The following is a 25,524-nucleotide window of genomic DNA, read 5'->3' on the forward strand; positions in this document are numbered from 1 at the left end:
TGAGCAACATAATACTTCCATCTGCATTCTTTTTCCATGGGTTCAGTTGCTGTAATCTGAAAATGTTAAATGGGAAAATTGAAAAATAAAAGGTCACATTTTAAATCATTTTTATTCCGTGTATTTTTCTGTTTGTTCGAGTTCATTACCCTTGTTTTTGTTGATTTCTTACTGTATTTAATTTGTACACCAAATTTCATTTAGGTATGGATAGGAACAATATAGGCTGGTGTCATAAGATACTGTGGTCAGAGCAGACCACACAAAGGTACTCCGAAGGATCACAATGCTTAGAGGCTGCAGAGTGGCTCAGCAATGAAGAGTGCTATCTGCTCACCAAGACGAGCCAGGTTCTGTTCCCACACTGTGGCTCATAATTGTCTAGAGCTCCAATCCAAGGGATCCCTTGCCCTCTTCCCTCCCCACAGCCACCAGGCACACCTGCGATACATCAAGGCAAACGTTCATACACATAAAAATCCAAATAAAATCTTTCTTTTAAAAAGATTATACTACCTAGTGGTATTGGAGACATCTTAGTCTATGTAAGTATACTCTGCAATGGTCTTACAAGAATGCAGTTGCTTAGCAACACCTTCTAGGAAATATCCCCACTGTCATTAGGTATACATAGCTGTATCTACAGGGCTGAGTATATTCCAGTGTTTCAGGCATCTACTGTGAGTCTTAGAATGTATCCCCCTGCCCCGTAAGACCTGTTGCCGTATAACCAAATAAACATGAATGAGAAGGGAGGTTGGTGAGGACTAACACGAAGTGTACAGTAGTGCATGAGATGCAGCAGCTATTAAGCCCGCCCCCCACCCCCTGCTTCTGCCCACTGTGGAGATTGTCCAGTAGCCCATCCATCTTCTCTGCCTGTGGCACTTTGCATACATCTCAACTACATTATTTATCTCATTATTTACTTTGCATTTACCTTATCCCACAGTGGTAAATTGAACCGTCCAGGAAGAATTGTTCTCCATATCCTTCTATTTCCAATGCTTAGCAAAGTATCTGGCACATAAAAAGGAACTGGGAGGTATTTGATGAAGGGATGGCCTCTATGTTAAGCTTTGTGAGCCATATGATTTCTGCAGCAGTCACTCAACTTAATAATGCAAAAGTGGCCTTGGGTAGCATGGAAAGGAAGGTGTGTTCCAATAACAGTTTACTTAGGGACAATGGAGCCTGAAGTTCATGTAAGTGTGTTCTGAAATACTTTTTCTACCTTTCCAACCACTTAAAAGGTAAAGGGAAAAAAGTGTGCTTACAATGAACTCAGGGTTGGAGGGCGGAGAACAGGAGGTGTGGATTAATCCAGGGATCTGGTCCACAGTTTGTCATTCCCTAATCTGAGCCCTTTGAGACACCCTTCAAAATCCTCGGCATGGACAGTGTTCCATCGCCTGACATGTAAAAACAGCTGCATAGATGGGGTTATGGCTATAGCCCACCACTTGGAATATTTCCCATTTCAACCAGCAGATCTGCAGGAATCTGAACTGAGGAGCCAGAGAGATAGCCCATTCAACAGCACAAAGCAACCTGGCAAGTCTCACAAAAATACAAAATCACATTTTCCTAGTCATTGACAAAGTCACCAGCTAATCTCTCGGAGAGGACTTGAAGGTCCATGAATTGAATTGCTACTTAAAAGCATGGATGGCAGACAGACAGTGAATGGTTACTTGAGAGCTATTCAGCCATGTACATTCAGGAATAGTGTGAGATCCATCAAAGGGCCTGCGTCTGAATGCAGCCTGTATGCCGGACAGCTTCTGATCCATCACAAATAAAGGAATTTGGAATTCCTAAACAAAACCAAGTTTCAGAGGGTTGTGTCAGCATAATGGGATTATAGCCCTGGAAACAGGTCAGTGGAAAGACACCTGCCTTTTAAATCGACATACATAGCTCGGAAGAATAGGGGTTCTGCTTCTTTTAACCTACAAGTGTTTCTGGACTGAGATTTCTATATAAAACTTGCCTTTCCCTTTGAAGGGAAAGCAGGCATGAGCTGTTTCTTGAGTCCGTCTCACAGGTCTCTAAGAGGACCTGCCAGACCTCAAACTGAAAAGGGGAAAGCTTTTGCAGTAACACTCTGGCGTCTGTGTGAGTCTGATCAGCTGCCCTCTGAGCTTCACATTCACCTCACAGGCACTGCAGTCCAGGAACACTGAAGAAAGTGAGTGCAGACATCTTCGAACTTGGTCGACAGTATGTCAGCCCCAGCTAACTGCTAACAGTCAGGCAGGGGGAGTCTAAGACTCAACATGCCCTTTTGTAACCTGAAATGGTTTAGAAAAGGTGGTGAGTCTCTTTTCTGCTTCACGGGAGATTCGAATAAACTCTATATTGCTGTAGACTGATTTGCAACGGCTCTCTACAGAGCTTGGGTATAAAAAGAACACAAAATCACTGTGATGGTCAACCTGATAGAACAGAGAATCACCATGGAAACAGGCCAGTGTTTATGTTTGTGTGGTGGTTTGAATAGAAATGGCCCTCAGAGACTCTTGTCTGAATGCTTGACCCATAGGGAGTGGCCTTGTTGGAGTGGGTGTGGTCATGTTGGAGGAAGTGTATCACTGTGGTGGTGGGGTTTGAGGTCTTCGATGCTCAAGTTATGTCCAGTGACATAGTCTCCTGCTGTCTGTTGATTAAGACATAGGACTCTCAGCTCCTGCTTCAGTACCATGTCTACCTAAGTCTCTCCATGCTACCCACCATGATGATAATCGACTAAACCTTGGAAACTATAAGCCAGCCTCAATTACATGTTCTCCTTTATAAAAGTTAATGTGATCCCGTTGTCTCTTCACAGCAATAAAACTCTAGCTAAGACAGTCTGTGAGGGAGTTTCTAGACTGGGTTAATTGAGGTGGGAAGACTCCCTTAAATGAGGATGGCATTATTCCAAGGGCTGACATCTTAGACTGATTATCAAGGAGAAAGCTAGCAATGTGTGTTGGCTTACAGAAAATTCCACTAGGCTCCTCCCAGGGACCTAGCAGCAGGACCTAGCTGCCACTAGATGCAGGTGGCCAGGCATCATATAAAAGGACTGCTCAGCTACCCCAGCTTGTGCGCTCTCTCACTCTCTCTTGCTCTCTCTTACTCTCTCTCTCTCTCTTCCGTCTTTTTCCTCTGCCCTTGCGGCTCAGTCTGCCTCTAGCCCTTCTCCAGATCTTCACTCTCTTCCCTTCCAAATAAACCTCACTTATGCTAGTCTTTAGCATGTATGATTTTTCAGGGGGACACTTTGCCATGGGGCCACCAGGTACCCTGTTACCCCCACCCACTGCCCCATTATATTTCATAACAATGTGACTAGCTGCCGCAAGCTCCTGCTTCTGTGATCTCCCTACCACAAACCTCAAACAGTAGGAGAGGTGGGGCCATTGCAGTAATAAAGCAGACCACCCAGTTCTTAGTCCTTCAGAGAAATATAGAAGAATTTGTATTCTTGGACTACATATAATCTGAAGTGACTCAAAAAGAGCTAACTAGGCCCTTATGATGACATTCTGGAGGGCAGAATGCTGAAGGAGGCATGGCCACTGGAAGACACGGTTCACGGGATGTTGAGAAAGGCAGGGATGCCATCAAGAAGTAGGATAAAGGCAGCTTCTGTTATCTCCTTGTAAACAATTCGGCTGATTTAACAAACTCCCAAGCAGTGAGACACTGCTGGCCTGTACCTCGGTCTGAGAGCTGACCTAGAAATGCAAAGGTTCAAAGGCTCATCCTGAAAGACACAAAAAAAAAAAAACCAACCAACCTGATCCTAAATAGCTTCAAGCAGGTTGTAAAATAGCCAACATCTGGCTGCAGATCTGTCTTAGAGTTTCATTGCTGTGAAGAGACACCCTGACCCCGGCAACTCTTATAAAGGAAAGCATTTCATTGGGGCTTGCTTACAGGTTTAGAGGCTCAGTTTATTATCATTATGGCAGAAGCATGGCAGCATGCAGGCAGGCATGGTGCTGGAGGAGCTGAGAGTTCTACTTCTAGTCCACAAGGCAAACAGAAGACTTGTTTCCTGGAAGCTAAGAGAAAGGTCTCAAAGCCCATGCCCACAGTGACATACTTCCTCCAACAAGGCCACACCTCCTAATGGTGCCACGCCCTAAGCCAAACATATTCAAATCTCTACAGGATCTAAAAAAAGAAAGAAAGAAAAAAAGGGTGGAGGAGGAAGGAGGATGAAGGGTGTGGATGCTTTCATATTACTCAAAGAAAACACACCCTGCAGCCTCTGCCGAGGGGAGAACCTTGGCAGTTCTCCTATAGAAAGTTACCCTTAAGAGACAGGATTCCTAGGCCAGAGCTATGCTTGCCTCCCTCCCTTAGGGAGCCAGGACAAGCCCGGAGGCACATGGCCGGTTTCTCGGGGGACAGTACCTGTGCCAGTAATAACAGCTGACATGGGGGAGTCAACCAAACCTCACTGACATAAAACCTGTGAAAAGAGGTGCAATTTACCCATCGTTTCTTTATTAAGCACCAAACACTGTGCCGAGTCCTGGCTGTCACTGCCTCGCCTATGGCTCATCACCTTCCTGTAAGCTGCATTGCTACATTTATTTTACAGATTAAAAAAAAAAAAAAAAAAAAACCTGGCACATGGTCAGCGGGAACACCCTGCTCAAGGTTACAAAGCAAGCAAGAATGTAGACTGTAGGTGCCTCTCGGTTTTCCTCCCAAAGAGCAGGAGGTTCTACCTAGGAAATGGGACAAGAAGGGAAGAGAGCAGATCCTCTGCAAAGTCCTGCTATTCCTTCGGCCCTATCATCATGGAGGTCTTACCGCTCTAAGCTGACCTATTTTCAGCTCAGTCTTCTGAGTTAGAAATCCCTTTTTGCTCATATTTCTCCTAAAACATGCTGCCCAGAAACTCTGTGTGTGTGTGTGTGTGTGTGTGTGTGTGTGTGTGTGTGTGTGTATCAAGGCTGTTTTCACCACCTAACACCGAGGGCTGGATCTAGAACTCCTGTTCCCTTGTGGGCAGGAACTGGAGCCATGTCAGGGTGTCTGTGACCAAGCCTAACTGGGATATGGCGGTTGGGAGAGGCAGGCAGGCCTCACAGAAAAGAAAAAGCCTACAGCATGAACTTAAGGAGCTTTGATCTGTTTGTAAAGCTGGTAAAAACTGCTCTGTGGGAACTAAAGCCACATTCAATACTGCAAGGAACATTTACTAGAGAGCAAAGTCCCTCCCGGGTATATATCTGCATGAGGTGGAAAACTGCTAAACATCTTAGGGAGAAAAGAACTGGGTAGCTACAGCTTGGCCAAGAGTCACACTGATGCCATACGCACACAAGTTTACAAGAGAAGTTGCTTCAACCTCTACAACTACCTCAAGCATTGTCATTGTGAGACTTGGATGATTTTTGACCTCTCTAGGCCACTGGACCACACACACAGGGACACACACATTTACACACACACACACACACACACACACACACACAAACACTACAGAAACATTTCTCAGCCTTTCTAATGCTAAACCCCTTTAACGCACGCAGTGACTCAAACTGTGGTGATTCCCAGCCATAAAATTATTTTCATTGCTAATTCATAAATGTAATTTTGCTCCTGTTATGAATTATAATGTAAATTTCTGTATTTTTTTTCTGACGGTCTTAGCCCCTGTGAAAAGGTTGTTTGATCCCCTAAAGGGGTCTCAACCCACAAATTGAGAAATACCACTCTAGAAGGTTGGCTTCTCTCAGCCCCCTTTTCGGTAATAGAAAATGAACTAGAAATGCATGCCAACTTGTTACAGCTCATGGCTTGGCCGTGACAGCGTCCTCTCAGTGCTACTGGTTTCTTCTAGGGCACATGTTTCCGGATATGGGAAACTACTGAAGAGCTGTGAGGAAGTCATGATGTGCTTTGCTAGCAAAGCACAGCAGTGGGCACGGAAGACGGCGTCCTCCCCACACACTACATGTCAATCAGAGATACTCCATGGATCAGACGTGAGCTCCCAGGTAAGGGATATCATGCTATCTCAGAGAATGAACGCTGACCACCAGAATCAGTTAAAAGCAGCAGGAAATCAGTGCAGAACAACAGGAAATTTGGCAATGGATATTCTGTTTCAGAACACCTGCCACACTAAATTTCCCGAGTAAGGCCGACAAGATGAGTTTAGGGTTTATTCTCAGTAATTTTTTTTTAAATCTATCTGTTGATCATATGCCAAAAATGTACTGGAAGCAGGTGGTGGGCTCTAAATTGCTATAAAAATGGCACCAAACCTACAGTGAAACAGGCAGAAGCAAAGGGCCATGAAAAAAAAAACAACCTAAAATCATATTAATAAAAAACATTAGAGAGAGATTATTGCTTTTTAAATATGTTGCTTGCAGTTACAGAATAAACAGTCAGGGGAACCACACACAGCTCTCATAATCAAGGCTAACCTGCTACCTTCGACTCTTGTGAGCCATTTAGTATAAGATATGACTTAAAGAGAGCTGCTAGAATTTCCATGGAGCATAGTGACCTCCCTTCCGCAGGGATCACCCAGCTATCCACCATGGGTTCCGGAGAAGGGCTAGGATGTGGGCTAGGAATTCAGGGAAGGAATCAGTCACCCAGAGCTGCCCTCTTCAGCCTGTGGAAGTGGTCCGTCTCCTAGTTGTCTTGTCAACAGGAGGTAAAAGCATCATTCAAGTGATTAAACATTGGGAAGCCAATGGGTGACAGATCCACAATCTCTTTGCCGGTCAATGTTATCTGGAGTAGAAGGCCTACGAAGTGGAAAAGAGCCAAGGTTAAAAGAAGAGGTGGGTCCTAGACTTGAGGACATGAGATCTTCGAAGGGGACTTTGCCTTGCAGGCCTTTATGGGATTAGTCTGTCAAGGAAGGAGTGGAATATATCTTGTGTATCCATTTCTAAACATGATTAGTAACATTAAAAGATTTGTACTGTAGTTCCATCGTTCTATTGCCTTTGCCCCTGCAAATGTCCATGGCAACCTGTTCCTGAAAAACCCTTACTGATTTGCCTGTCTCCCCCATCAGCCTTCAGTTCACTGACTGCAGGACACGCTCTGCCAGCAGTGCTCACTAGTCAGGCAGAGCTCTAGCCTTTGATAACCACCCTGGCCTTCTGCTAATGTCTCTAATACCTGCTGGTCATCATGATTTCCTTGGCGTCTTTATCTATTCAGGAATATGAGATGTAGGATTCTTTCCAGTTTTTCCATACGATGCTCAGTCTTTGTAGTAGGAAGTGTGGTTTCCACATTTGGAATGAGTATGGACTTACCTCTGACACAGCAATTAGGCATCTCCTAATAGACAGAGCACTGAGAAACAAAACTACCAAAGCCTGTGGCTCTGTCACACTCTTGGTAAAGAAAATCATTCAGTCAGAGATGAAGCCAGAGACAAGGCAATGACAGGGTAAGGGACTCTGTGGCCTACACAAGTGTCACTTCCCCACTACCTGTGTAACTAGGAAGATGACAGACTTGTTTCCATATCTGTATGCAAAGCCTTCCTCCATGTAAGTATCTGAAAGCAAAATTGGTCCATTGAGCTAATCACTAAACAGAGTTCTTCAGTGTGCTCCAGTTCTGACACCTAATCAGCAGTACAGCTGCATTTAAATACAGCCGACTTAAAGGATTGCAGCTTTGGAAGCCAGGGATTTTCTAGATAATCTTGCCTATAAGGTCCTTGACTTGCACTGTGAGTGCTGCCAACCGTGATCCCCAGTAAATCACTGCTCAGCCATCTAGTGTGTGTCTGCTTTGCTCCTGTGTGGGAGGTTTTCATTATAATTAGCATTTGCTGGGAAAAAGCTTGTTTCGAAATTGTGTTATTGACTTGATAAAAAAACAAAATTTGCAAGAACATATGTGCACACACCCCTGCTTGCCTCTGCAATTAACAGAGTCGCCAAGCAAAGCACTGTGCTGCATTCGACACAGTGGCCCTTAGCAGTCAGGAGGCTCTTCCTTGGAAGTCCCCAAAGCTAGAGCTCATGCCAAGACTTTGCTTTCTCTGTGATCTCTTTAATCTCTGAATGGGAAAACTCTAACAGAGCAGAAACCAACATTTAAATTACATGGAAATAAAAGTGCTCTAAATTTTTACAAGAAGATTATGCAATAATAAATAAATAAGAAACCCTTAGGATAAGCTTCCACTAAGTAAGCATAAAATAAAGAGCCGAGGATTTAGGAAGAGGGAGAAAGAAAGAAAGAAAGAAAGAAAGAAAGAAAGAAAGAAAGAAAGGAAGGAAGGAAGGAAGGAAGAAAGAAAGAAAGAAAGAAAGAAAGAAAGAAAGAAAGAAAGAAAGAAAGAAAGAAAGCAGAGTACACTAACATGTTCCTTTTCTTGCCCCTTGCCACACAACCCTGGTAATTATGCTTGTTGGAATAATTAGTCCTCAGCTCCTCATTTCTGTTTTGTTCAACATACAAATGTCAGATCAGAGCTCTGAAGAACCATAATCATAACAGAAGACCCGCAGAGCCTGGGCCACCAACCAGGGAGCATGCAGGAGCTATACCTAAACCTCTTACACATTTGTAGCAAAAGTATAGATTGGCCTTCTTGTTAGTCCCCTACCAAGTAGAGCAGGAGCTATCTCTGTCTCTGTTCCCTACCATTCCCTTCCTCCTACTTGGACTGCCTGATTAGGCCTCAGTGGGAGAGAATGTGCATAGTCCCCGGATAACCCAGAGTGGGCTGTTACCCAAATAGAGCTCCTATTCTCTAAGGAGAAGGGAAGGGGACAATGTGGGGAAGGATTTTTAAGGGTGGGCCTGGGAAGAAAGGAAGGAGGGCGGCTGTGATTGGGAGTGTCTTAGTCAGGGTTTCTATTCCTGCACAAACATCATGACCAAGAAGCAGCTGGGGAGGAAAGGGTTTATTCAGCTTACACTTTCCACATTGCTCTTCGTCACCAAAGGAAGTCAGGACTGGAACTCAAGCAGGTCAGGAAGCAAGAGTTGATGCAGAGACCATGAAGGGATGTTACTTACTGACTTGCTTCCCCTGGCTTGCTCAGCCTGCTCTCTATAGAACCAAGACTACCAGCCCAGAGATGGTCCCACCCACAAGGGGACCTACCCCCTTGATCACTAATTGAGAAAATGCCTTACAGCTGGATCTCATGGAGGCATTTCCTCAACTGAAGCTCCTTTCTCTGTGATAACTCCAGCTGTGTCAAGTTGACACAAAACCAGCCAGTACAGGATGTAAAGTAGATAATAAATGAATGAATGAATGAATGAATGAATAAATAAATAAATAAATAAAATAAACAGACAACCATGGTCTTGGGAAACAGGCATTCAGGAGAACTGTCCAGGTACAAACTCATGCCAGAAATCACACGCACCACTGAATATTTGTGCTGTGGTGCTGGCACTAATTGTTATAATTCTTGGAAGACTGTAAATTCTGGGCTAGCTGACAGCCACTATAAAATTAATTACATGAATCACCATCTCCCACCCTTCAAATGTAAACTGAAGTAAAAGACCTAACCTATCTTCTTTTATTCCAGTTATATCCCCTAAAGAGGTGGTCTGTGTCCCTTTGGTCAGGAATTTCTCTAAAGTGGCAGGGTGTCAAGGACCAGCCTCAGCCTGGAAAGGGGTTCTGGGAGAAGGGGTGTCTGGGAGCAGCAAAAGAACTCAAATCACAGGTCCAAGCTGATGGCCTATGTTCTGCTTGAGATGGCTCTCCAGATTGCATCGCTCTTGTGTTCTGCTCTCTCAAGACAGCTTTTTCTTGCTCTTCTAACAACTCTCTGGATAGCTTGGCCCTTGCAGATCAAAAGCCCAGTCTTTTATTTACATATCAACTTAATCTTTACCCGTTTTGATTCCCGGGTAAATTCCCAGGTAAGTTCTCTTTTGATTATCCAATGAAACAGCACCCCATGACCCCAGCCCCTTGATTCTTAGGAAGAGATAGCAAGCACAGGCAATAAGATCCCTTCACACAAATACCAAGCAAGTAAATAAATAAGTAGGAAAAAATTAAATGCAGTCTGGTGTCATGATAAAGGAGCAAGGGCCTTGTACTTGTTGTGGAATGACTATAGGTGCTTTTGTGGGAAAGTAGAAATCCCTACAGCTGAGAAGCAAGCTTTCACTTTCCCAGGAGCCTTCAGAACAGTTTTCATGTGAACCCGGAATTAGGGATGTAGACACAGAGACCAGAAAAGGAAACCATCTAGGAAAAGGCCCCCACTTCCGGTGCAGCTAGAAACTGCTCTCTAGAATCAACAACACGCATCAAAGGTGGAGATTCTGGATTCTGTGGGCTCAGAGCGGGCCAAAGGCCTTTCCCCCTCATTTGACAGATGGAGAAACTAAGATAAAGGAAGATGCTGCAGTGGGTGTGGCAAAGTCAACATGATGTTTATATAGGGTTCTTCCTATCGGATCCCAACTCACAAAACAAAAACAAAAACAAACAAACAAACAAAAAAAGCAATAAGGTCTGCTCTGACCAAATGGACAAACAAGAAAAGGTTCTATTTTTAAAATAATATTTTAAACATATTCAAATGCAGGCTTGGAAGATATTCTACAGAAACTGTGTAAATGCATGCGTAAGTAAGTAAGTAAGGGAGAAACATGTGAATGGGCCAGCCAGATCAGAAATTCAACCCAGTTTTCCTATGACACATAATGTTCTGATTATCTAAGAATTTTGATCAGTGATTTACAATTTAGACTCCATAAGCCTTGTTCAACGGACAGAAATAATAGCTCAGAAATAATGGCTCAACTGAAGGAGAGACTAAACTTACAAGATGAGAACTTTCTAGAATTGTTGAAGCAAAGTGTACTGCCCACACATTATAAGTAGGGCCCAGGGTCTTGGTCTGGTCACAAACCAATTAGGTTAAGTGCTACTGAAATTGCTTTCTGTCATCTGGATAAGAAATGGTCCATGAGTGAGATGCAAGGCTTGAAACCTGAGAGCTCATTCGTAAGCCTAAACCTTGCACATTAATAGTCATCCTGAGTCCCACAGAGCACGTCTGTAACTTGGAGAGGAGTTGTCAAAGAATGGAAGGCTCTGGGGATGATGGATATTAGGACTTCATAAAACCTCCCCATCACTGTAAAATTGTTCTGAATTACCAATTTCAGCTAATAGCTGTACCAATACTAGTGTGTACTTACAGCAAGGAACTGGATCTAATCTGACTAGGGGAAAAGATGCTAAGCTAGATGGGAAATGTTATTCCCTCTAACCTGAAACTGCCAGCAGTCTACCATCATCGCTGTCTAAAATCCCACATTCCTGAGGAACTGCTCCTCAGACCCCCCCTTGTCCATACAAAGGGTGATTTTGCTAAGCTCCTTTGGGATGCTGGGGTGCTGTGCTACCCCGCTGTTAGACAGGGTTGCAAAGCAAGACACATAACCTCTCCAGCTGCACAGAGCTAATATTTTACTGGAAATGGATACATATATATATGTATATATATATGCAAACAATAAATATTGTTTAATAAATTTCTAACTGTGATGAGTATTAAGGAGAAAATTAAGTAAGGTGGCAGAGAGAGACTACATGTGGAACCCTGAAAAAAGTGACATTGGAGTCCTGAAGGACCAGGGTTAGAATACAGGAGAAGGACCACTTGATGAATTTCCTAGCCACACAGTTGGTCCAGAACTATGCACTCAACCCACACCAGACCACTCAGAAACTTTTCACTTGAAATAAAAAAGAGAACAGTTTTCAGAGGTCATGGAGAACCTGTAAATGCTGACCCGTTCTGTAAGATGAGAGAATGAAGCTAAAAGAAGTCCCTTTACCCTACTGTTCCTCAGGCTACACCAGCAGACAGAGTGTATGCCCAGCTGTTTAAAACTACTTGCAAGAAGGGCCTGCTCTCTGTAGGTGAGGAACACACAGCGCTGTGGCTAGAGATCACAGCCTTTAGATATTAGCTTCTGAGAGACATACCCTACTTCACACCGAGGTCACGTTCTTCTTAGGAGACCCAATCTAACAACCTTGGCCCATGAGCCCAGCCAAGGTCAGAGTTTTCCGTCTTCACAATCTCAAGGTGCAAGGCTTTACTCCCATAATCCTCCAGTTCTCTCAGTGTCTTGGTGGTTTTTTATTTTTTCATGGCACACCCTAAACCAAAAGAAATATTTACATGTCCTTTTACTAAATATCCCTTTAACTAACTAGCAAAGTTTGGGTAAGTTAGCCATAGGAATTTGCACAATGTTTTGTTTTTGTTTTTGTTTTTTGGGGGTTCTTGTGTGTGTGTGTTTTTCTGAAATTTTTAACATATTCTTCGGTGCCATATGTGTTGTCTTGACCCCTGGACAGTCTGGCAGGTCAGGGCCACAGTCTCCCAGCCCATCCTTTTGCAATGCACTACTCCTTCCCAGAGCCCCACTGGGCTTCCTGCCTTGCTCCTTACTCTATTCCCAGTGTGACTACCCAATTAATCTCTTTCACTCAAGTCTAGCTGGGTGAAAGCAAAAACAAAATATCAGCCTGCGAAATAAAATGCCCTTTTGTGGAATTCGTTTTGAGATTTTTGTTGTTTTCCCTTTGTTTTGTTTTGGGGTTTTTCGTTTTGTTTTGTTGCTTGTTGTTTTTAGAGACAGGGTCTTATTATGTAGTCTTGGCTGGCCTGAACTCAGTATGGAGACCAAGTTGCCCTCAAAGCCACAGAGATCTACCTGCCTCTGCCTCTCAGTTGTTGAGACTAAGGACATGTGCTACTTTTCCAAGTTCAAAATTCCTTTTCTGAATCAAATTTAAAACTTACTTGATTTGTGATTGGATTACTGCTGTGCTTGTAACAGGCTGAAGCACAGAATTGGCTGCGGTCTGTGTTCACAAGAGCTTGAAAAGTGAGCAGAATCTAACGTTCATAACTAACAGAATGGCTTCTAGACTCTTCTGTTAGAAAGCACTGGGACATTCCACGCTCCTTATACTTCCTAACTGAGCCAAGACTCTAACACAGGGTGATAGGTATTCAAGCTGTATGTATACTAGAACTGTTTTGTTGAGGAATAGCTGAAAGATTTTTTTTTTTCCAAGACATGCAATGGTATTAGAATTTACAGGGAATGCAGACTTGCTCTTCCTGAGTTCTGCTGGGATACGCAAAGCATAAGAAATTGAAATTAGGGTGGGATGAACAATCAGCTTCCATTATGTTAAATAGGTGGTCCCTCCAGAGGTCCGGAGTCATGTGATGGATACTCATTCAACTCTCTCTCTCTGATTGTGGAAATAAGATCAACGTGATAATTTACTTTAATCAGCATTCTCAGCTGTCACTCTTTTTATAGTCACAACCTGTCAGACACTTCCTGGAAATCAACTTCTTTGCCAAATTACCGGTTTCACGTGATTAAGTGGCCTCCTCTCTATCTGGTTCTTTGTCATAAGCCTCTGGAACCTCGCAATCTCATTACTAGAGGGGTCTGATCTCACCATCCCCAACCCACAGCCCCTGTCTGTTTTATCTTTGCCTTTCACTTCCAAATCCCAACCTAGGGTCTAGCACCCCTCTTTTAGAGAGCTGTAAAATCTTGCTAATATCAGTCGCTCCTTCACAGTGTCCACCATTGCCATACCCCCTGCTAGACTTCTCCTCCATACATGGTATCATTTCCCTGCTTAAAACCCAACCTAATCCTCCCTCCCTTCGCAGGATCTAGGCTAGTTCACTGCTTTGTAAACCTGTCCAACCTCTGTCTGCCATTCTCCTGCCCACACAGGGTTTCCTAAACACCCCTAAGTCCATTACCACTCAGTTTCTTTCCCTTCTCTGATTCTTCCAAAACCACAGACCTGGATCACTCACTTCTGTCCTCGTCACATACTTCATAAACACATCTCTGTGGGTGTGCATTTGTGTTTATGTGTGCACATATGCACATATGTTGAGGGCAGAGGTTGACTCCAGGTGTCTTCCTCAAATGCTCTCCACATTACTTTTTGAGATAAGGTCTCTAACTAAACCCAGTGTTCACTTACTGATTAGCCTGGCTGGTCAGTGCGCTTTGGGGATCCATCTGTCTTCATTCTCTAAGAGCTGAGGACACAAGGGTGGTCGTCATCCTCATTACTATCCTCCTCCTCTTCCTCCTTTTCCTTCTCCTTCTTTTAAGTGTTCATGTTGGGGACCTGTCTTCATGTTTGTATGGTAAGCACTTTCCTGACTTGGCCCTCTTTCCAGCCCACTAGCCCTCTGTTTTTAATGCTTGCTTCAAATGTAATTTTGCCTCTATAGGTCTCTTCAGACAGAATAGATCATATTACTTTGTGCTTCTGATATTTAAGCTTTTTCTACATGCTAATCACTGGCCTCTAAAACCTTGAATAATTCCTGGAGAACATCAATGTATTCCCCAAACCCATGTCACAGCTTCTAGCACAAAGTGGTTCAGTCACAGTCAGGGAGAGAGTTTGTGTGCAAGACAGGTTGAGCTGCACTTTCATGGATTTAGCCTCAGCCTAGGAAGACAGTCACTTGGGCCAATGGAAGAAAACTTCAAGAAATCTATCTCCAAGGTCACATATAATGAGTATATGCCCAAAATGGTAGAACCAGCAAACCTGTGTATGAGCTCAGAGTTCTTCTCAGACCTGGTTGTGGCTGTAGTGTGTGTGTGTGTGTGTGTGTGTGTGTGTGTGTTTGAATTAGCAGCTGTCAGCACATTGCTGACCATATTGCAAGTGTTCTATTATATTGATCAAATATTTAAGGAATTAAGAAATCATATATAAAACACATATATCATAAGTCAGCATTTTAAGCTGGGTGACAAATCAAAATAATGAAGCTAGCTATATTTAGTCAGTCTCTTCTAGAATCCTCCTAAGACTTCAAAGAGTTCTATCCCTCCAAAAGCATCATAAATTTGCAACAACCTTTCTGACAGAAAATGAGAATGTGTATGGGGTCTGGGGACGGTACTTCTCCACCAAGTCAGTATTACATCATAAACATTTGAGAACAGTCAGTCTCATCAGTAAGATTAATAATGAGGAGAATGGATTTTTTTTTCTTAATATGTAGGAAATCCAGGTGAATCTCATAAGGAGTCATTAGTGGATGAAGCCAAGCCTGAAGCACAACTAGACAAGAAGTTATGTCTGTGCTCTGTGTTCTGTCCCTGGGAATTTTATTGCCATATTTAATGTACATTACAATAAACACTGAGTCTAGGGAGAAAGCCACTTAATGAAAGCAAGCACAACTTAGGACAAAATAATCTCCAAATAGAGAGATTTCAGTCTACTTAACTGGCCAACTAAACGTGAGGAAATGCTCTTGAAGCATTTCCCCTGTTCGTGAGAGGTCTCTCTGCAGCCAGCCAGCCACAAGAACAGGCCACCAGTATCTCAGCTACCCCTTACCTTTCCAGCCCTCCCCTTTATCACCTGGAAGCAACATGCTTCTGTTAATGAAGATAGTCCTCTTTGTAAGCCAGACTGCATTCCCATTAGTGCTAAGTGCTCTTTTAAAGTTAAGAGACACAGAGGAGACAAAACTCCAGGAGGATTCAGCCCTGGTTTTCCCTTCCCTTTAGAGCCTTCCCTGCAAACAGCAGGAGAGAGCTACCAGAACACCATGGCCTCATTTATTTAACTCCTCAGTCATTTCTAACACAACACCCCTTAGGAAGCGTCTCTGGGCTCTAGCTCAGGTGTATCAGCAGATGCCCTGAGACTTCACGCCTGCTGTGACGGAAGAGACACAGAGTCGAGTTAATTAAGTCTATTGTTCAAACAATTTGTTTCTCACCAAGGTTGATTCACATGAAGGTTTTTCAGCGGGATTTTATATCCAGATACCTTTATTGTGCTGTGATAACTCCCTCTTTAGAAATACATTTCGTTTCTGAGATTTTCAGGTCACTGGCAGAATAGCATGTTTTTAAAAACCCATTGCTAATGGATGACAAGCTATTTGTTAGGTGTGTGGTACTTGTATTTTTTTTCCCATAGCCATGAGGTTCCTCGGAGTAGCATCAGTGAGGTAACGGTGGAATAAGACAGGCCTCCAAGATTTAGTGCTATATAGCGTTCTTACTCAAAGTCAAGGCTGAAGACAGCGTTCGAAAGGTTTTCATGGTCTCTCTGGCAGAATGAAGCATGAGAAGCAAATGGAAGGTTTTGTAGGAGAAAAATGGAGACTGTTTAAAGCACGCTGCTTTCTTTTTGCACAAAGGGATCAAAGGACATTCCCGCATTAATTGCTTCTATTTTTACTCTGCACTCCCATTGTGTTCCCACTTGTCGCTCTAACAGATGTTCTAGAGACTCTTTACAGACTTGTTCCTCTCTCATGCCACATCATTTCTACCTTCGATTGCCTGTCCTCTCTCTCTCATTCAATTCTTTATGACGGTGCAGCAGGAAAGGCTAGCTGCCAGCAGTGTGCTGCCCTTCTTTCTTGAAAAGATGTCCCTGAGAGGCCATTAGACCTCATGTCCCAGACCCCTTTGGAGTCTGCTGTCAAATGACTGAGTTCTTCCCTGTAGACATGAGCCTCTCTGCACCCCTCTAGGTTCCCACCTTCTACCTCGGAGCTGGGATACTAATGGCCCTGAACATCAGGATAGCTGAGCCTTTATTAGACTGTGTCCTTGAGGAGTCCTTCCTTCGTCTTTCCACCAGCAGATTTCCACGAGCAGAATGGCCATCTGTGTTGTGCATTAAGATTGCCATCAAAATTACAGTAGTACTCAACTCATACATGAGGACAGTGAAGAAATCCTAAGCCTAATAATACTGTGAGACAACTGATACTGTGATATTGACTGAACACCAAGTCCTACATGGAGCTTGGGGGCTACAAGACCAACAGATATTGTCCAACCCTGGTGGGGGGGGGTCACCCAAACATTCTTTCATTCTTAAGCCATTTCAGTTTCCTAAAAAGACTTACATCTCTTGAAGAAGGAAGCCAGTTAGCCCATTAACACGGGAAGAAACTGCAACCGTGTGTGTGTGTGAGTGAGTGATTAAGGTAAGACAAATTCATATCTACTTAATACAACATCCTACAAGGTAGAAAAATAGAACTGCATTCTCCATAAGTCAAATCAAGGTCATGTTCTCCAGGCAGAGATCACTGAACCAGAGCCACTCTCTCAGTGAGTGACACATTGTAGGTCTTCACCTAGATGGGCCAGTGAGTGAGTGAGTGATTAAGGTAAGACAAATTCATATCTACTTAATACAACATCCTACAAGGTAGAAAAATAGAACTGCATTCTCCATAAGTCAAATCAAGGTCATGTTCTCCAGGCAGAGATCACTGAACCAGAGCCACTCTCTCAGTGAGTGACACATTGTAGGTCTTCACCTAGATGGGCCAGTGACACATGGTAGGTATGCAGCTAAAAGAGCCAGCCAGTATGTAATTTGGTCCTTGGGTTCAGTACTACAGGAACTTAAGATTTACTCCTTTGCTATCTCTTTAAATAGCTTAAGGTACTAGTGTATTTTAGGCACCATATGAATTTAATCACCTGTTTGTATATATATTTAAGACAGCTAACAGAAAAGGGAGGCTTCCTTCAACAGGGGTGAGTCTAAGTTTATAAAACCTGAAACTTATGCATTTTTTGAGATCTGTGTAAGAAAAAGACTATGTAATTCACAAAGCAATCTTAATATAGGGGCCTAAAGCGGGCCATGGCAGATGAAAGCTGGTAAACTGTAGGCTCTGTGGGCTTTATGGCAAACCTGTGAACAAGACAGAAGTACTCTAATACGGTGACTACTTACAGCAAGGTTGAGAATTTTCTCGAGCTAATCCTGCTTTGATTCCCCAGCTCAGTTAATTGCAAACCAGTTGTCTAAAAGCAGATGGAGGAGCAATCGATCAAAATTATGTGTTTAACTCCCGTTCTCTGAGCTATGCATCATGTTGCATAATTCTGAGTTGAATGTTTGTTTAATGAAAGGAGATAACATGATTTTTTCAATAAGAACACGAGCATGAATGCCACAGAGATAATAATGATGGAGGTCTTACTACATAGGAAGCTCCTTTCTCAGCCTCACTGAAGAAACGTGCTGTTCCTTACACTGACTATTAGACTATAGAACACTGTGTATAAATCAGTCAATTGTAGTAACCAGAAAATAAGCCCATGTAGAAAAAAAGAAGAAAAAAAAAAAGGCACATTTGGTTTCTGATTTCTAGTCACTCCCAAGAAATAAGATCAAATCTTTAAAATGTGCTTTTTTTTTTCTTTCTTTCTATTTTTTTTTTTTTTTTTATCTCCTGAGAATCAATGACCTTCTGCCTTTGCTTTGTCGGTTAGGAAAACTCTCTTTCCAAATGTCTGCAGTGAATTGTAGATTACAACTCAGGGAGCAATTAACCAGAGCTGTGGCTCATCTTTGCCACCAGAGGGCCTGGGGAAGGCCAGACTTGCAAGTCTTTATCAGCTAATTGCCTGTATCACCTTGAATTAGCCACAAGAGAAAAGCCTTAGCCTGGTTAGAAAGCAGGCACCATCTACCGGGTGCTAAGGTAAACATGGCCCTGCTAATCCCCTGGCTCTGTCAGACACAAATTCCTGTTGACCTGAAGAAAGATGTTCTAAAATGATCCAAAGTGAACCACTACCAAGACACTTCATGGCTGTGACTTTCCACTTAGGAAAGGTCATATATTTTACTAAATCAAAAGTTCTCATCATGCCCCCATAGTTTGGCACATTGGTTTTTTCGATGTGGTCAGTGCTTAGGAAGCTACCACTGATTCCAAAACTTCATAACCTTATTTTAGGTAACCCGGAACCATGTTTTCTCCCATAAGACTGGAACATGAGGAACATAACTATCCGTCTACAGAATTTATCTTCTCTTGTCAACACACCAGATGGCCAAGACCCAGAAGGTAAACCATCAAGATTTGGCATCCAAGGATCAGCAAACCATTTGTATTGCTAGGATGCCTGCCCTTAAAGACAGGGCTGGGCATGTGGTTCTGGTGACAGAGAGCTTACGAGGTATGTGCAAGGTCCTAGGTTTGATTCTCAGCAACCACAGGAGCATGAAGAACCATAGATGGCAAAGCTTGGGGAGTACAAAGAGATCTAGGGTGCTCATAAACTGCCCAAAGACCACTGTAAAATGTAGTTGCTTTGAAAATGGGGTCCAAACAGGTCTTCAGAAAGTAAAATGAAGTTATCATAAGACTCAGCAAGCCTTGATGTACTGCCTCAGAGAAGCAAAGACATATGATCACATGTGGATGCTCACAGCCACTATTCATAATGGTTTAGAAGAAGAAACAACTTAAATATTCACCAATTTAAGGTTGGTTAAATGAAGCACCATATAGCCACACTATGAGATATCATACTGTAATAAGAAGTATTGATTCTTACTTCAACACAGATCGATCTTATTGAAAGAAATCAGACAAAAAAAAAGAATACACACTATATTATTCCATTTGTAAGAAATGTGCAAAATAGGCAAATCCATGGATACAGAAAGTGGGTTAGCACTTGCAGTCGCTGTAGGAACAGGGAGCTACTGCTGTTTGGTGCAGGATGTCATTAGGAGTGAGAAGTGTTTTAGGACATACGGAGATGGCTTTGTGTGTGTTCTGGAAAGTGGGGGTTTTTATACTCTAAAGGGATGGCTTCATGGTATGTGAATTGTATCTTAATAGAGCTGTTATTTAAAAATCAAAATAAATCAAAGTACTTCTGATTAAGGGAGAGGGTATCTAGTCACAGTTCCTCTTAGAAGAGAAAGTCAAGGAAATGGAGACAGCCACCAGTCAGCCACAGCTTCCAACACTGCCATACTCTGAATCTTATGGTAATTTGATTTTCCATTTATATTTTTCTCACAGAAAACACACAATATATTCTTAGTGGCAATGAGAACTCCACTCTTCTATCATTCTGTTAGTTGATAACATTTTCTGAGGCTCATTACGCCATATATGGAAGTATGCACATGGGACTGAGCATATGGGAATGACAGGAACAGACTCTGAACTCCCCATTCTCCAAGCCAAGACGGGGGCATGCAATAAAGAAGGAAAGAAACGCACTAATGGTGTCCTTTCTGTGATTCCTACCTTGATCTCACACGTGACGTTATTATTATAGCCTTCATATTCCCTTGTAATTGCCTATTGACCTATACAATAGGCAATTACAATGGCACGTGTCTCTGGAGAGTTGAGATAGTACCTAGAACTATACTGACTGGTCAGACTCATGCGGGTGCTCGATGGCTGTCTGTTTTCTCTACGGTGCTGTGGATCTTTGAGAGCCATAGGCTCCCCTTCTAGGCCCAGACTGGCTTGACCCAGAGACTAAGGTATCTAACAATCAATGTCACCAGATAGTGGCTCACAAGTTCATTGTCTCGCACTTATAAGGAGAAAAGAAATGGGCAAACGGAGGGATGAGCAAGTGAACAACAAACAAACAAACAAACAGCTGATTCGGGAAAGCAGAAAAGGCCAACTCCCAAAGTGGGAAGGGTCTATAGGTGCTTGACAATGTTTTTATGATAATTATGCCAAGAATTGGACAAATGTCATTTTTGCTAAAATTGTCTAATTCTCTGGGAACTTCAAAGGCTAAGCCAAGAGCAAACTGACACACCTATGCATAACCCTTTGGCCCAAGTTGGGAGATGGATTGCTTGCCCAGTAGTCATGCATAGATTCCCTTCTCTGTCCATCTTTGACTTGGGTTGTTAGCTATTGCCTTGGCTTGATCTGCTAGCTACCAACCCTGCTTATCTCGCTGGTCAATAACCTTGGTAGGTATTGTAGACCTCTAGCTGTAGTTCCTTTTGCTGTTATTCCAACTATGTTCTCTGGTTGCCATGTCAAGCTTGTAGTTTACAACGGAACTTTTCCCTTACTGCCTCAGGAGAGCTAAATCCCACGTCACTAAAAACTGCCTAGGTTAATAGTGCTATAACAAATGAAGATCAGTTTAGCTCTAGGGAGAGGGCAAGCTGTGTAGCCATTTCCTGGATACCTTCAACAACCTACACTTGTGTGTCTGCTGTCTGATTTGTGTGAACCCTTGAGGGAAGTAGTTTGCTTGCTAGTTTGTTTTGCTTTGTTTTTAAGTGTATTGTCCCCAAACCTTGGGATATTCTCATATGGTAAACTTGGGATGCATGAGCTTAGACTAGTTTTGAATGGCAGTAGTTAAAATCCATCTCTCAGAGAGTCAGGCCCAGATATGATCCATTCCACTTTCCTGCTGAGGATTTCAGATAAAGAGTGTAAAAGTGTATGGCAAGCCATGGTATTCTTCTCATCATATTCTTCTCATCATTGCTAAGGTCAATCAGAGCTGGGGCTCCATACCCCCATGCCCAAAATTTTAAAAAGTGGATTAACTGCAATAAGAATCAGGAATAGATCTTTCCCAAACAAATTCACAAATAAAGACCTATCAAAAGGCACAGGGGAGGGAGGAGGGAGTCACTGGACCAGGGTTTCTCACTCAATGACCAATATACTAAGACGTCATTATTTCCATACCAAAGCCGTATTCTTTCTTACTATAAAATTAAGAGTAGTTATACTTATATTGGTTTCAATTTAGTTGCTTTGTTTAAAGCAAGTCACTCTAAACATCAGTTTCTTCATCTTTGAAAATGAGAGCAATAGCACTTGCCTTAGAATGCTGTCACAAAGGTAAAAGGAGACGAAATGCACTCACAACAATTAACCTGACTGATGGCTGAACTCATGTTAGACATGAAGAGTAGTCATAGCAATTAGTGAGGCAGCAGTAACACCATAGATTTAACTATAACCATTGTGATTTCACCAGTGCATGTCCATCAGCAGCAGACTGTCCCTCTAAAGCATGTCCCAAGCCTTTAGTTGAAGATTTTAATAGTATATTTTAAATAAAGCCAGAAGTTGGGCTGAAGAGATGGCTCAGTGGTTAAAAGCAATATTTGCTCTTCCAGAGGTCCTGAGTTCAATTCCCAGAAACTACATAGTGGCTCACAACCTGGCACACAGGTGTCAGGTATACACACAGATAGAGTACTCAAATATATAAAATAAATAAATCTAAAAGTAAGATAAGACAGGCAGTGGTGGCACACACCTTTAATCTTAGCACTTGGGGAGGCAGAGGCAGGCAGATTTCTGAGTTCGAGGCCAGCCTGGTCTACAGAGTGAGTTCCAGGACAGCCAGGGCTACACAGAGAACTCTTGTCTTGAAAAACCAAAAAATAAATAAATAAATTAGTTAGTTAGTTGATTAAATAAAAATAAGATAAAATATGGCCAAACGTCTCAGTTGTTCACAAACTTTAGGTGTGAGATAGAGAGAAAAATAGACACAAAAAGATAGAGATAGACAATACAGGATAGATAGGTAGGTAGGTAGGTAGATAGATAGATAGATAGATAGATGATAGATAGATAGATAGATAGATAGATAGATAGATAGATAGATAGATAGATAATCAGTGGTAGATGGTAGGCATGCTGGTGTGACACTGTCTATTTGAGAGGTAAAGACAATATGTTTGGATATTTGAGGCTGTTTTGAACAACAACAAAAAAGACCCTATCATTTTTTAAAAACTGAAAGTTAGAATTTTAATTTGAATAATTTTCCGTCACCATGCCAGCCCCCACTCTTGACACATGCTTATTAAATTCTTGTTATATGCTAGGGATTTTGCTAGATGCAGAGGATGTGTTAGAGAGCTGGACTGATCATGCTCTCTATATTCACAGGTTTCAAAGCCAGAGCAGCCTGGAAGTTAACTGTAGGACTCTAATATATCTAGGAAACATCCCATTCCTGCTGTATAACGCCTTAATGGTCCTCCAAAATGCGCATCAGATAATGGTTAGTCCTAAATCTCCAGGCACATATCTTTCCAGGAAAAAACTCCTCCCAGTTTGGAAATCAAGTGTCCAGATATTTGCCCAGGGCCACTTACCACCTCAGTGCAGTGGGAAATCTGTGAAGGGGTTTGGTGACTGGCAGACTAGTTAGTGTCAACAATCACTCAAGAGGTCATGGAGGCAGCCCTCATTCTGTGTGGACTGCCCCATTCATGTCTGCAAGCATTCTTCCAAGTTCAGAAAACTATCTTTACCTGCCAAAACACATCTTCCTCAAAGAGCAGCTGCTCCCTATGACGTCATGCTAATCCAAGCAATGACTCACCCCGAGGAACACACTGTCAGCAAATAAGGGGTTCTCTGGCTGCTCTGTACTCTGATCACCAGCCTCACTGGGATTCCTCCGTCAACTCTACCTAAGACAGAAAAGGCAGCATGATTGCAATCATCAAGTAGAGGAAAATGGGTTTAAAAATAAAGCTGCTAGAAAATTGAAAAACAATAATTAAAAACAAATCCTCAGGCCAGCCTCCAGGCATCCCCAAAAGATACTTAAAGGTTGTATATAAGTTGAAAGTTACATTAAAACAGAGAAACCAAATTTTGAAATTTTTATCTAATTTAAGTTCAGGTTAAGAGAGAAACAAAGCTAGATATAAAATGTTCAATTAAAGCAAATTGAGGATATTTGTTGGAAATACAGAATTCCTAAATAGGCCCAAAGCCCTCACCGCGGGCTTAATTACTCCTTGTGTCTTCACTAGGCCATAGTCCTTTGTCAAACTTTCTGGTGAGTTCATAAATGTGACAGTCTAGGGAGAAATGAAGCGAATTATTTAGTAGTGGATGGCTTCACTTCAAGAGACCTAAGCACCTTGGGAGGACTGTCACACAGATGTGCTTTTCATAAGTTTTTAATTTGTATTATCAGCACTTGACTTTTGAAACCATCATTTAAAAAGTTATCCATGTAACCACAGCCTCAATAAGGTGTCTAGTCACTGGGCAGAATGTGAACGCAAGGCACCTCCTCAGATGCAAGAAGCTAGTCACAGTAGAGCCTTTGGTTTGGGTGTTCCTTTCCCATGCAGTGTGGACCTTTGAACACCAGAGGGCAGTGTGTGAAACCAGCTCCACGTCATCTGACTTAATTCAATGCATCAAAGTAAAATCTTAATTTTAAGTGTTTCCCCCCCAAAGACATTTTATGTCATTTCATGCTTCAGAAATTAAAAGTAGAGTTTTATAGCAAATGTGAATCATGAGCTCAACTAATGAAGTTAATTTGAATCATAATGAAAATTACAAAGATTAATTTCATAAGCAATCATTAATAATGGAAGCTCTCATGTACGAATAATCAAAGCTTTAAATATTATATGGTAATTAATTCATTACTATGGGTTACATATTTTAAAATAGCTCAAATCTTCCTTGCTTTTGGTGCTTATTAATAGCAGTCCTGAGGGAAGACAAACTAGTAACTCTCTTTTTAAACTTTTTTGTATGTTTTTAAATGGGCAAGAGAAAAAAATTAAATTATTCTGTGAACAGACTTTCTCATTGGCAACTCACCGCCAAGCATGGGAGAAGTCAGTCAGTTGTCAAAGAGCGCAGACAAGCAGATGGGCCTAATCATGAGCTTAATTATATGTTGACCAGTCCTAAGGTGGGCTCAATCTGAAACCTGAAATTCCAGTGTTTCTTTTTTTTTTTTTGAGAGTTGAGACCATTCCAGAAGTAGAAAATTCCACACCATGTTCAACGTGATGGGTCACAGAAAGAAGAACACAGGTATTCTAAAGATACATGATATTATCTTTAGGCTGTGTATACAAGGTGTGTGTAAAACGTGAATCTCACACCTGGACTGAAGTCTTATCCTCAAGATGCCTCAGTATGTATATGCGGATATTTCAAAACCTGCAAATCCAAGAAAGTTGGAGAAAGTTGCAAATCCAAGTCACTGTGATCCAAGCATTATTTTACTGTATTTTATTTATTTCTAACAATGTGATCGGGGTCTTGGTATGGAAAATGATCGTGTATACTTGGTGAACACTTGCATGCATTCAAAAACATATCAGAATAGTTCTACTTAACGATGGCCCTGCACTTTTTTCTGTATTCAAACTGTATGCAAAGCACTTGGTATTATTTGTTATCTATGCAAAAATCAAGTGGAGCAGACCTTCAAAGACTACCTCTTGTCCTGTTGAATTTTGTAGTGCATCATTAAACAAGCTATGGGAGCTATCAGGTAGTTTTATTATGTGGTGTGGTTTCTAGATTTCAATGTGTCCCTTAGTCATATGTTGAAAGGGCATCTTGTAGAAAGCATCTTTTAGGTGTGTAGACCTCATTTTCTTTTCTTCTCTGTTTGCTTAGTTTATAGGTGATGTGAATTTGCCCCGGTCTTGAAGTTACCCTGACTTGAAGTTACTTGACTCCCACAATAAGAACTGATCTCATTCTTCAGCAGGCGAGCATGAGTATCCTTTCTGAGACTGGACCCATGGTGACAAATAGGACAGGTCAGAGGAAAATTGCCGTAGTCACTTTTCTCCTTCCACTATGTGGAATGGAGGGACTGCACTGAGGTCACCAGACTTGGTAACAAATGCCTTTACCCCCTGAGCCA

General features: G+C 42.2%; 1 long non-coding RNA gene across 2 annotated transcripts; it reads left to right on the forward strand.

Moving 5' to 3' along the window:
* Positions 1 to 1,832: 1,832 nt before the first annotated feature.
* Gm31636 lies at positions 1,833 to 25,305 on the forward strand. Of its 2 annotated transcripts, none has more exons than XR_373395.1 (3): positions 1,833 to 1,879; positions 5,852 to 6,008; positions 25,272 to 25,305. It is a non-coding gene; the product is annotated as a predicted gene, 31636 (long non-coding RNA). The 2 variants fall into 2 exon arrangements; XR_373396.1 differs by lacking the exon at positions 25,272 to 25,305 and adding an exon at positions 18,804 to 18,857.
* Positions 25,306 to 25,524: the final 219 nt, after the last annotated feature.

Source organism: Mus musculus, chromosome 1 (genome assembly GCF_000001635.26).
Source record: "Mus musculus strain C57BL/6J chromosome 1, GRCm38.p6 C57BL/6J".
Lineage (NCBI taxonomy): Eukaryota > Metazoa > Chordata > Mammalia > Rodentia > Muridae > Mus > Mus musculus.